Below are 13,140 nucleotides of genomic sequence, written 5' to 3'. Positions count from 1 at the left end.
CTTGATATTTTATATTTCTCCAAGATTTGTAACGATCTCCAACGGGCGTGCTGGGTCGGACTCCGTGATCGGCAGGGCATTGGGTGGAGTTGGATTAACGGTCCGAATATCTCCCGGCTTGAAACAAACTGGTCAGCTGGGCACCCGGGGGGTACCAATTGTGGCGCAGTATATAAAGGCAAGCTGGTCGACCATAATTGTGGCAAATTGTTATTCTTTCTCTGTGAGTATAACCACCTAGTGTTTGTGGAGGAGAAGAAGACATGGGAGGAAGCCCTCGACCACTGCAGAGCTCTTGAACCGGACGCATCGAAGCGGAGGGATCTCCTCAGCTTCCGCGACGAGGAGGAATTATCCTACGCCCAGGGAGAGATGACCCGGGCCCAGACGGAGGAGGTGTGGGTCGGTCTGCGCTGGCTGGCGGGCCGCTGGCTGTGGATGGACCGGACCGCCGGTGGCGTTATTACCTTGCCCGAGTGTCCCGCCAACGGGAACCACTGTGGGGCTTTGTCTGGGGGAGGCCAGCAGGCCAGGAACTGTGTGGAGAAGAGGAGGTTCTTCTGTGTGAAACAGGCTAACTGATTACTTAGGTTTTGTGCTCATAGGTTGAAGGACCATCTTAAACGTCCTCAAGGCTAAGCTAGTAGGTCATAATTGTGTCTTTGTGTGTTAATGTTGTATGCAACCGTTTTACCAGGATATAGTCAAAGTAAAAATATATTTTATAGGATCTATTATGAAGATAATAACATTATAGTCAAAGTAAAAATAGAAATTCACACATTTGTATGGGATATATTATAAAGATGATAAGATTATGGTCAAAGTAAAAATACTCATTCACATGTAGGCTATTTATAGGATGGTGAATAGGAAATCTGTCTTTCCTATTAGCCATTACCCACCTGTTGTTTGTGTGTGTCTGTGTCTGTGTTTGTCTGTGTTTGTGTGTGTGTGTGTGTGTGTCTGTGTGTGTGTGTGTGTGTGTGTGTGCGTGTGTGCATGCGTGCGTGCGTGCGTGTGTGTGTATGTGTGTGTGTAGGAATCATCCTCTTTTTATTTTATGTGCAACCAGTTATTGCTTGTTTTAATATATTTCTGTGATACATTCAGAAGAAATCTTGAGTTCATGATTAAGACAAACATTGCTATTCGAGACAAAACTGATGATGTTGACGAAATTGGTTCTTCCACGTGGCATACTGTCTGTTAAGCTTTGGAAAAGTGGACCTAGACTTATGACTAACATACAGCATAGCGATTGTTCGGCATGAAACACTACTTCAACTGACCTGATCATGCATCTTCTGGCAATGAGACCATTGTCATGCCGAGCCCTACTTGTTAAAACTGCAATTTGTGGGTGACTATTCGTGGTGGAATTGCAAACCTCCGCTTTTCCCCTGAATAGACCTGGAAAAGATGTGTGACAAAGAATAAAGTGTAAAAATGATATTCACAGTTAACATGGGTCATCATTTTTTCTATTTGGTATTATTCAGTTATATTGATTTATACAACGCTATAAGGCTGTTCCAATACAGTGTGTGTGTGTGTGTGTGTGTGTGTGTGTGTGTGTGTGTGTGTGTGTGTGTGTGTGTGTGTGTGTGTGTGTGTGTGTGTGTGTGTGTGTGTGTGTGTGTGTGTGTGTGTGTGTGTGCGTGCGTATAAACTACCTTTGCATTTCTGATGACACCAGCGGCCGCTGACATAAACACTATGTCGTTGTTTAGGGACACAACCGCTAGGGGGAGCCACACGATCAGGGTGACTTTCTGTGTTGCTCTCTAAGAACCCAGTGCATTCTTAACCCACATGCTTATTTTTTCACTGCTTGCTAGCTAACCATGTCCTACAACATGTACAGTGACCATAGTAAATATGTCAAAGATAACTTCGAATTTGGTTGATTAAAATTGATGTTTCTTTTCACAAAACAGAAATACTAGCCCATTATATCACCGAATGAGGTAACACAATGGTGATTGAGCCTTTGGCCCACTGTTGAAAGCCCATGCATTTTGCAGTATTGAGATCCATGGGCACAATTACCGCTTATCACCAATGGTGTCGCCGAAGAGAATGAACAATTGAAAAAAGAAATATCTATATATGAAAAAGTCTGCTACCTTGGACTAGTAATTGCCTTGGCTTCCCTTCCATCAACAGGCAAGAAGGTTTCCGCGAACCAATCAGAGGAGGGATGCCCTGATGGTCTGATATGAGACCGGGGGCCTCCACGAATAGTCAAATCTCCTAACCTTTATTCCTCCGTCCTTTCCTTAACCTTTGTGGAAAAACGTCATCGGGTCATGAAGAGATGAAAAGGTGCTTCCTTTCGAACATAGGAAAAGACAGCACTGTTTAAAATGAATTCGACTCCACTCTCCCTAACCAACGTCATTGAGTTGGGTCTGTCTGCGTCCTGCAAGACGGAGGCGTAACTTGTAGTAGGAGGCGTAACTTGTAGTCTCGTGTGAACCGTGATTTACAACGCTTTTTGTTTACCGCGAAAAGAGAAAGATCTCGCGTGGACCGCGATTTAGAAAAGAACAAGTTACGCCTCCTAGTACAAGTTACGCCTCCTACTACAAGTTACGCCTCCTACTACAAGTTACGCCTCCGTCTTGCAGGACGTAGACAGATACCATTGGAGTCATTGCGCGAAGGCGGGTATTGCCGACCTCTAGCGTCTCAAGTGTGAAACTACAATTTCAAGAGATCGACTAAAACAAGCGCTCTTTGATTTTCATTCAGGTTACCGCCAAAAGTGAGAATCACTTAGGTCGGACTTGGCCAACTGGAATATTTTAGGCCACATGAATTCCAATTCACGTGTGTAAAAAAAGAGGCTAAACTTATGTTGATGTTGAAATTAACTGCCCCCAATAGTCTTTCCTAAATGTGAAGTTGGCATTTTCTTTTCTTATGTTAGTTACTAACCAGCCATAAATGAATTCATTCATATTCAAATTATTATGCTTCTGGAATTGGTATCCATTATTATCAATTGATAATCTAATTAAATTAAATACAACAGCTCTGCCATAAACTACAGATTTTATAATGTTCACTATTTTTAAACGTTTTTTTACTGATTAATCACACTCCAGAAAGGGGAAAATTTACTGCATCTCCCACAGCGCCTAGTCCGCAGCCTCCTGGCGGACCAAGGGCAGGCGATGCGGGCGCATTCTGATGAGCCTGGCGTCCCCAGTGTTGATTTCATGCTGCACCAGGTGTGTCTGACCCACGTCGCTCTCATTCAAGGCAAAGCTGTCCTTAAACTCTGCCAGAAGACACACCAGGTGGTATAATTGGAGCCCTTTAAAGAAAGTTGGTGTTCTAATGAGTATATGAAGAGAAAGGATCAAAGAAATACCAAGAAGTGGAACAGAATTATTTCGGCTATGCACGTCACTGGGTCTTCTTCCCACTAGTCTCTCGCAGCTAAACCAAAGCCCTGGAAGTAGGGGCGGGGAGGGTGCTGCAGCACCCCCTGGTGAATGGTCGAGGACCTGCATGCTCACAACTATACATTTTATTTAAAATAATTTAAAAAAAAATACATGAATCAATAAATATTTGATGGTTGTGTTCATATTCTAATAATATTTAGATGAATGGTTAAAAGTGGATCTTAAGTTTCCACATTTTCAGTGCGGTTGGAAATGACCTACCTTAGATCTCACTTTTATACACCACAGGTCTATGGAATACACAGTTGTTGCAAACAGGCACGGAACAGCACATGAAAATACAGTCCATCGGAAATATCAAAATCAACTGACATACACAATGATAACATAGCCCTATCTAGTGAGAGGAGTCTCAGGAGACGAGGAAACTAACGCTAACAATTTGATTTACACATGATGTGATCAAATGTACATTAGCCTATTTTTAACTGTTTGTTTGATGGTTTGATGCCATCAATACCAATATGGCAGGGGCACGGTGATGGACTAGACCCTCAACAGCATGAGCAGCTGTGGCGTCTTCTGGCAGAGTTTAAGGACAGCTTTGCCTTGAATGAGAGCGACGTGGGTCAGACACACCTGGTGCAGCATGAAATCAACACTGGGGACGCCAGGCTCATCAGAATGCGCCCGCATCGCCTGCCCTTGGTCCGCCAGGAGGCTGCGGACTAGGCGCTGTGGGAGATGCAGCAGGCGGGCCTTATAGAGCCCTCAGATAGTCCCTGGGCAGCAGCTGTGGTGATGGTGCCTAAGAAGGGGGGTAAGTGGAGAATCTGTGTCGACTACAGGCCATTTAACGCAGTAACAAGGAAGGACTCCTACCCCATCCCTTGCATTGATGAGGCCCTAGATGTGGTAGCTGGGTCGCCCCTGATGGCTGACCCAAGACTGCATTCTGCACTAGCAGAGGATTTTGGCAGTTTCGGGTCCTCCCTTTTGGCCTCTGCAATGCACCTGCGGCCTTCGAGAGGATAATGCACAGAGTGCTCACTTGCATCCCCCGGCAGCAGTGTATCGTCTACCTGGACGATATACTGGCACACAGGGGCTCGTTCAAGACAGCACTTGCCTCGCTGCATCAGATTCTGGAGAGATTAGCTGCAGCGGGCTTGAAGCTCCACCCTGATAAGTGCCTTTTCAGAAGAGAGGTAACTTTCCTTGGTCACAAGGTGGGGGGAGAAGGGATTAGCACCATGGAGGACAAAGTGCAAGCTGTCCAGGAATGGCCCACCCCCACTGACACCAGACAGCTGAAAAGCTTCCTCAGACTGGCATCTTACTAGAGGCGCTTTGTGAGGGGCTTCTCCTGTGTGGCCGCTCCCCTGTTCCACTTGCTACCGAAGGACAGGGAATTTGTGTGGGGAGAGGATTGCGGTCTGCCTTCGAGACCCTCAAGGGAGCTCTCACCAAAGCCCCGGTGCTCTCCCCTCCTGGGGGGGGAACCTGGACACGGACGCTAGTAACGTCGGCAATGGCGCCGTGCTGACACAGGAGGGGCCGGAAGGGGATCGGGTGGTGGCGTATTACAGCACGACATTTAACAAAGCTGAACGCCGCTACTGTGTCACTTGTCGCACGCTGCTGGCCATTATTAGAGCTGTACGCCACTTCAAATACTAACTCTGCGGCCTGCGCTTCACTGTAAGGACTGACCACTCCACGCTCCAGTGGATGATGTCTTTCAAGGAGCCAGAAGGGCAGGTCGCACGGTGGATCGAGGAGCTGCAGTCCTACAGCTTCAGTATGGTGCACAGGGCAGGGGCACGCCATGCTAATGCAGACGCTCGCTCCCGACACCCCTGCAGTCAGGATGGCTGCCGCTACTGTGAAGGAGGGAGAGCCGTGAGAAGGAGCTGCGCAGCCAGGAGGAGGGATGTTCTGCAGTGGATTGTGGCTTCCCCTGTCTGCTGTGAGCTCCGGGAGGTCGACACTGCAGGATGGAGACGGCAGAAGGAGGAGGACGCAGACCTTCGACCAGTGCTCCAGTGGGTTCGACCTACAGCAGCGGCCCCCATGGGAAGAAGTGGCAGTTTTCTCCCTGGTCACCAGGGACTGTGGGCTAAGTTCGAGGGCCCTGCGGCTGTGGGATTAAGTGCTTCAGCGGGCCTGGAAGGAAACCTCCACCGGAGAGGTGAGGTGGCAGGTGGTGGTGCCTCACTCTCTGCGTGGGGAAGTGCTTCAATTGGTCCATGGTGCTGTACGCTCGGGCACTTTGGGGTGACAAAGACCCTGCGTCGACTCCGCCTTGGCTTCTACTGGGGGCAACACAAGAGGGACGTCGAGGACTTGACGTCCATCACCGCTGTGATGGCTGCACAGCTCGCAAAGGCCCCGCTGAAAGGTCCCATTGGAATGTTCTACTTATCAATCAGTGTGAGGAGCGAATCACCAGGTCAGTTGGCGGAGGGGCTTGGGAGAACAGGAGGGTGGGGGCTTGCACGTTGAAGGGACTGGGTTTGGGGATGGGGGTTGCCTGGGTAACCAGTTGTTGTGGTTGTGGATTTTTGCCGTTGGTTACGGGTAACATTGATCTGGTTTGTAGGAATAAAGTTCGTACAAGTACTGATGACTGGAAATTGTTATGTCAACGGCGAGGTCATTACAATACGTTTCCTTCTCATTGGGTGCAATTTTCTTCCGGACTGCAGGGGGCACTGCTCGTCTGCTCCGCAGTACTGTCCGATCTCATACTCTCGTGCGACGTTGTGAATATGCTAGCGAGCGAGGGTTTCTTCTACTGTCAATGGTGTTACCGGCAAGTTACAAAAGGCATTAGTATAGTATGATCAAGATGTCAACGAAAAGAGATTTGACCATGTTTGGTTTCAGGCCAAGACAGCCTGAAAGCCTGATATTTCACATCGTCATATGTTTGCGTTATTGTTAGGCGTGAGGCACTTAATGAAATGTTTGAGAGTCGTAGTTCGGAAAATGGCACATTTTTCCATTTAATAAAACAATACAAAAGAGCATGCATAATGCATGCATAATGCATTTATCATTTTATCGTGTTGCATGATATTATTGACGGGCACAACGATTGATGGGAATAACGACCCCCCCCCCCCCCCCCCCCCAGTGGGCCCCCCCCCCCCCGGGAACGACGTGTAATTCTAACACTGTTGGGAGGTTAGAGTTTTTGGTGCTGCAGGAAGTGTGTGTGTGTGTGTGTGTGTGTGTGTGTGTGTGTGTGTGTGTGTGTGTGCGTGTGTGTGTGTGTGTGTGCGTGTGCGTGTGTGTGTGTGTGGTTCCTGGTCAACCACCTGACTTAATAGTTTGCGTGGCTTTGCCAAGGATTAGTTGTCAGTGACCATTGCATGATTTGGTTGGATCTTATTTGAGAGTTTCCGCTTTTATTTCACTAGGATTAGGGTTAGTTTGGGTGTTGTTTGGTTGCACCTGTGTTTGTTTGGTGGCGTGCCCTGGAATCCTGTCAGAACCCAGATAGGATTATTTGGAACCAGTATCGATAATCAATCCATCCATCTATCCTCCGAATCCTATCCACCATTTTTTTTTCAAATTAATTCATTAATTTTGACATTTTCTTGTTGTTAATCAATTTATGTTGTTTGAGGGTTGTGTGGTCATCATGACTTCACATCTATGAGCACATTTTAATTCGTCAGAATGCAGAGATATTTTGTATTCAATTATTTATGATAAGATTCAGTGAAAACAATGGTATAATATACTATATATATATATATATATACTATATATATATATATGCCTCCTTTTTACATATTTGGTCTTTTGTCATGAGGCATCAACCATACATCCATGGGGCCAACAGCCAACTAGGAATTTATGAATAAGCTCCAACCGCCAAAGGTGCTTGAGGTACGATTTAAGGGCTGTTATTTGAGAGTCATTTGTTATCAATGACATCCATCCGTCAGCATTGAATGGGTTGAGTGGGGCAGGGGGCAGGTACGGGAGTGGAGGGGGGGGCGCATCAGGCTGGAGGGGGTGAAGCAGGCAGGCTGGAGGTGTAGATCCACAGAACGATAGGCAAAAGAGAACAAAGGAGAGGCACGAGATTTCAGCAGGAGAAACAACAACTAGAAAGGGTATATACCGGAGCCAGGTATGAATAACTACCACGGTATATCGAAGTACGATCTTGCGACGACTGCAGGGAAACCAGGTTTATTTGCAGGGGAGTTGATGAGTGTATGCAGGCCAGGTGAGAGCAGGTGAGAGTGGCAGGCAAAGCACAGAGACAGACAGGGGGTGTTGCCGACACAGGGGAGAACACACAGCACCAAAACTGTGGCCATGACAATTAGATCAGTTCTTTACAGCGCTTTTCCAAATACTCAAACACGCTTTACAAAAGGAATACATAGAGACAATAGACAAGACATTAAGAGAGAGAGATAGAGGGTGGAAATGGCAGAGGATGATTTTTCAGATGTTGTAGGGGGTCCTGAAGAGATGGTTTTTAAGTTGACTTTTGTATGAAAGGAGTGTATCGGGGTTTCGGATATAACACACTAAAGAAAAGGAGAAACCCCAAAAACATAATGCCCCCTTCGAGAGAAAACTGAATAGAGCAGAGGAGGGCAAGACTGACACTGAACAACCAAGGTTGTCATCTTTCTTACAAATTCCCCTCAAGCAATAGCTCTCTAATCTTGGCTCCTACCGCCCTCTTCAGACTTACAACAAGTATCTTAGCGATGTTTATTAAAATGTTTGCAGACCACTTCCCTAAAAGTGAAGAATGTATGCGTTGTGTCTCTTAAGTGTCAAGGTTGTTGTTTTGTCTTCCATGGCATGCAAATCGCGACATCCAATGCTGAGACAATGCAAAGCAGATATTTGCCTCTATCGTTTTGCATTTGTCACGGTGTAACATCCTGTCCTGCAAGTGTCTGAGCAGATGATCATCATCAAGGTCAAGCTCAAACAATGTAGAATATCAAGGTTTTGTTGCTCGGCCATTGCGTGATTGATCTACCAATAAAAGGTATAAAAGGGGAAACTTCTGAGCATAGGGTATCCCTTTATGCATAATTATAATATTATATTTTATTAGTCCGTTCTCTTAGTGAGAGTACCACTTGTTGATTGTTCAGCCTGACTTGATTCTGCATTGAACTCGGGCTCGAACAGGTACGGCAAAAATACGGTACGTATGTTGAAATACCAGCATTGACAACGAGAGTTAGGTAGATATATCTATAGTTCTACGAGGCCTTTGGATGACGGTGTTGGAAAAAAAAAAGTACTCTGAATACAAGAACACGACTTAACAGCTGAGGTGTTTTAATGTTGATGTATTGTTATTGAGTCATACTTCACTGCCCTCGGGCAGTTTTCACCTGCAAAAATATTTCTGGATTAAGTTATTTTTGATAGGATTCTTTGGAAGCAGTTGTGATACAATATACTATAATATTTTGTATGTATACATGAATTTATATGTATCTGGTATATCGTAAGTGTCATGAAAAGCTGTGGAAAATAAACAAATGTATTTTGCCACCTCTCTCTCTCTCTCCCCCTGCCCCCCTGCCCCTCTCTCTCTCTCCCCCTGCCTCTCTCTCTCTCTCTCTCTCTCTCTCTCTCTCTCTCTCTCTCTCTCTCTCTCTCTCTCTCTCTCTCTCTCTCTCTCTCTCTCTCTCTCTCTCTCTCTCTCTCTCTCTCTCTCTCTCTCTCTCTCTCTCTCTCTCTCTCTCTCTCTCTCTCTCTCTCTCTCTCTCTCTCTCTCTCTCTCTCTCTCTCTCTCTCTCTCTCTTAACTGACAGTCTTTACCAGAGGAGGTCAGATGTGTTGAGGAGTCATGGAGAACACATGCAGCCAGTACCTGTTCCTCTTCCTTCTCTCTCTCTCCACCAGCCCACCACCGCCTGTTGAGGCCTCCATAGAATGCCTCAGATTTGTCCATAATCATCGGACCCCAAGGAGGTGGAATCCTGCCAATAAGTACTGCAAGGCTCACTATGGTGGAAGCAGCACGTTAGCCAACGCAAGGAATGCTCTTGATCTATCATATTTCTCAGAGATTTGTGGAGGTTATGATGAGAGATGCTGGATCGGACTCCGTCGAAATTCTGAAGTGTGGAGCTGGAGTAATGGTCAGAGTGTCTCCCTGCTTAACCTGACCTGGCATGACGACCGGAAACATAACTGGTGCGTTACCGTCTATCAGGGCAAGCTCTCCGACAAACCTTGTCAGGAAAATTATTACTTTCTTTGTGAGCATAACCTGGTATTGGAGGAGGAGAAGACGTGGGAGGAGGCTCTAGACCACTGCAGGGCTCTTGAACCGGACGCATCGGATCTCCTCAGCTTCCACGACGAGGAGGAATTGTCCCACGTCCAGGAAGAGATGTCCCTGGCCCAGACGGAGGAGGTGTGGGTCGGTCTGCGCTGGCTGGCGGGCCGCTGGCTGTGGATGGACCGGAACGCCGGTGGCGTTATTACCTTGCCCGAGTGTCCCGCCAACGGGAACCACTGTGGGACTCTGTCTGGGGGAGGCATGCAGGCCAGGAACTGTTTGGAGAAGAGGAGGTTCTTCTGTCGGAAATTACCCCCAGTTTGATCCTGGCAACCTCAACTGATTACATTGTTACTTTAGTGATTCAACAACATAGCTGAAAATGTTGAAAGGTTTTGTGCTCATCGATTGTAGGATCATCTTAAACATCCTCAAGGCTAAGCTAGTAGGTCATCAATACAAATTGTGTCATCCTGTGTAAATGTTGTATTGAATCGTTTCAATAAGATAATGTCAAAGTAAAAATACAAATTCACACGTATAGATATAACAATAATTATAATAATAATAATAATATATTGAATTTGTAGGACACTTTACATTCAGAAATCTAAAAGTGCTACAGGTTTCAAGAGAGAGAAAAAAATAAATAAAAGGGGTCAAAACCAAGATATGATCCGTTATAAACATAATATGTTCATTGTCAAAGTAAAAATAATAATTCCCGTTTGGATAGGAACGGTTATAAAGATATGATTTCAGTCAAAGTAAAAAGACATATTCACAATTATTTATAGGATCTGTTGCAAAGGTTATTAGTTTATAGTCAAAGTAAAAAAAATAGCAATACACATGTATGTATAGGATGTATTGTAAAGATACTAAATAAAATTGGTGTTGTAAATAATTTGGCCATTTTGTTTTGCTTTATTACAGTGGCGTTTCTACATTAGGGGCAGGTGGGGCAGTGCCCCACCAGACCCACGAGATGGCGCTGTTGAGTAGAAGGCTCAATCCATTCCTACTTCGTGGCAAACTATATATATATTTTTATATGCAAAGTAGCGTACATATTTGTGTGAATAAACTTGACTCACAAGCATTATTGCCTTGTTTTGGAGTAATTTGATTCGTGTGTTCTACTGCCTGTGTGCTTGCTTGAATGAACGTTATGTCTATATTTCCGTTTCCTGTTTCCGGAGGGGCAAAGACCCACGCTGCCCCACCGTTACCATAGAAACACCAATGAGCGCGAACCACACCGGCCAAAGTTAACATTGAGGCTAGGGGCAATTTCAAATTTGCCCCTAGACGTTAACTGCGTAATCTACGTATTCTACGTAATGTAGACTGGGATAATGCGAAACCCGCGAGAACTCTACCCCGAGACTAAGCAAAAAAAACATACAGTGAGAGTGAGATCAGGAGTTACAGGAGACTTACAGAAGAGTTCGCTATCGGTAGATTTTACACAATTTTGAAAGAGTCTTTTAATTAATGAATAACAATGAATAACGTAGATTATTTGCTGAGGGTGCAATTCAGCACATTGCCGCAGGAAGAAAAACTAGAAATAAAACGTTTGGGACCACACAGACCAGACGACTTCATTCTGAACCAGCCTGGTGAGAAAACGAACCGAAATTTAGAGATGGAGTGGTTTGAAAGAAAGACATGGCTAACTGCGAGCACAACAAAAAGAGCACTGTTTTGCTTTCCATGCCTTCTTTTTGGAAATACCACTAACGCAGACTCAGTTTGGACCACTGATGGCTTTAAAGACCTGAAGCATCTGGCGGAAAGAACGGTAAAGCATGAAAGTAGCAAAGCTCATATCAATTGCGCCATGAAATTGGGACTATTGGGACGGGTCAACATCATGGCACAGCTGGACAGTGCTTATCAGCGGAGCATTGTTTTACTTTAATGCTATAGTACCATGTTGGCGCTCTGAGATTCTTTGGAACGAATAGTGCGTTTAAAATATAATGCAATATTATTATTATTATTATTATAGGCAACATCTTTGTGTCGTACTGAGCGCTAAAGCATGTGAAATGTATTTGAAATAGGATGTCTGCTCCCTGCTGGCACTCAAAATGCAGCCCATAGTATACCTGACTGGTCTATATACGTAGGCCTACTGTTATAATAATCAGCTACCTCTATTTTTGTGACGTAATATGACGTCATATAAATTTGCCCCACCAGAAATTTCAGGCTAAAATCGCCACTGCTTTATTATATTCAATGTGAAACGCAAGCTTGAATATCTGGATTCTAGGAATTTGCCCTGACTGCCAAAAGTGCTGTAGGTAAGATTTAAGGTTGATTTGTTATAAATGACATAGCCATCGGTTAGCAATTGAAAGTCTGTTTTGAATTGACTGAACGTGTCACTGTTTGAGCGCACTTGGATTTGATAGCGCTCCCGGAGGCATCTCTCCTCTGATTGGTTCAGGAAAAAAAAAATTGTCTGGTAATCACAGGTCAATGTAATAATAATGGCAAAGGGAGCAAAGTGTTGGATTGGTCATTTTTTAAAACATTGCTCTCACTTAACAATTCTTGAAACTTGTGCAGCCCAGAATTAATGATAATTTATGTTATTGAATACATTTTGAGAAAAGATTAGATACAAGTAAGATTCACATTGTATATGAAACAGTAGAATACGCTTATCTCAGTACACTACCGCATCCAATACAAAACCCTACTCCTCACCTACAAAGCTCTCCACAACCTAGCCCCCAGTTATCTCTGCGACCTCCTCCAAGAATACACTCCCTCCCGCTCCCTCCGCTCAACCTCTGCTGGACTACTATGTATCCCCACATCACGACTCACTTCAATGGGTGCCCGGTCATTCAGCTGTTCAGCACCCAGGCTCTGGAACTCCCTCCCCCCACACATAAAACAGTCAGACACCATTACAACCTTCAAGTCACAACTCAAAACTCACCTGTTCAAACTCGCACACAACGTCTAACTGATCACTGTTTTGTTTGTTTTTTTGTTTTGTTTTGTCTTGTTTTTGTTTTATTTATTTCTTATTGCTTATGTTTATTTATTTATTTATTTTTTCCACAATGTCTTGTTTTTTAAAAAATGTATGATGACTATATGCTCTGTAAGGTGACCTTGGGTGTTTTGAAAGGCGCCTCTAAATTAAATGTATTATTATTATTATTATTATCTATTTAGCAAAAGAGTTTAAAAGATTTCCCTTTTGTTCTCTTTGGCGACACCTTTGTTGAAAAGCGGCCATTGCACCCATAAATCCTAATACTGCGAATGCAAGGTTTTTCTTAAAGAGCTCAAGTGTTACCTCATTCGGAGATAAATAGGGACATTTATTTACATTAATATCTTTGAGATTTAAATAAACGCCCCCCCCTCAGCCCTCCCTTTCCAATGACTACATTTGCCTGA

This window comes from Gadus chalcogrammus, chromosome 8 (assembly GCF_026213295.1).
Source record: "Gadus chalcogrammus isolate NIFS_2021 chromosome 8, NIFS_Gcha_1.0, whole genome shotgun sequence".
NCBI lineage: Eukaryota > Metazoa > Chordata > Actinopteri > Gadiformes > Gadidae > Gadus > Gadus chalcogrammus.
Note: the sequence above shows the minus strand (reverse complement) of the source record.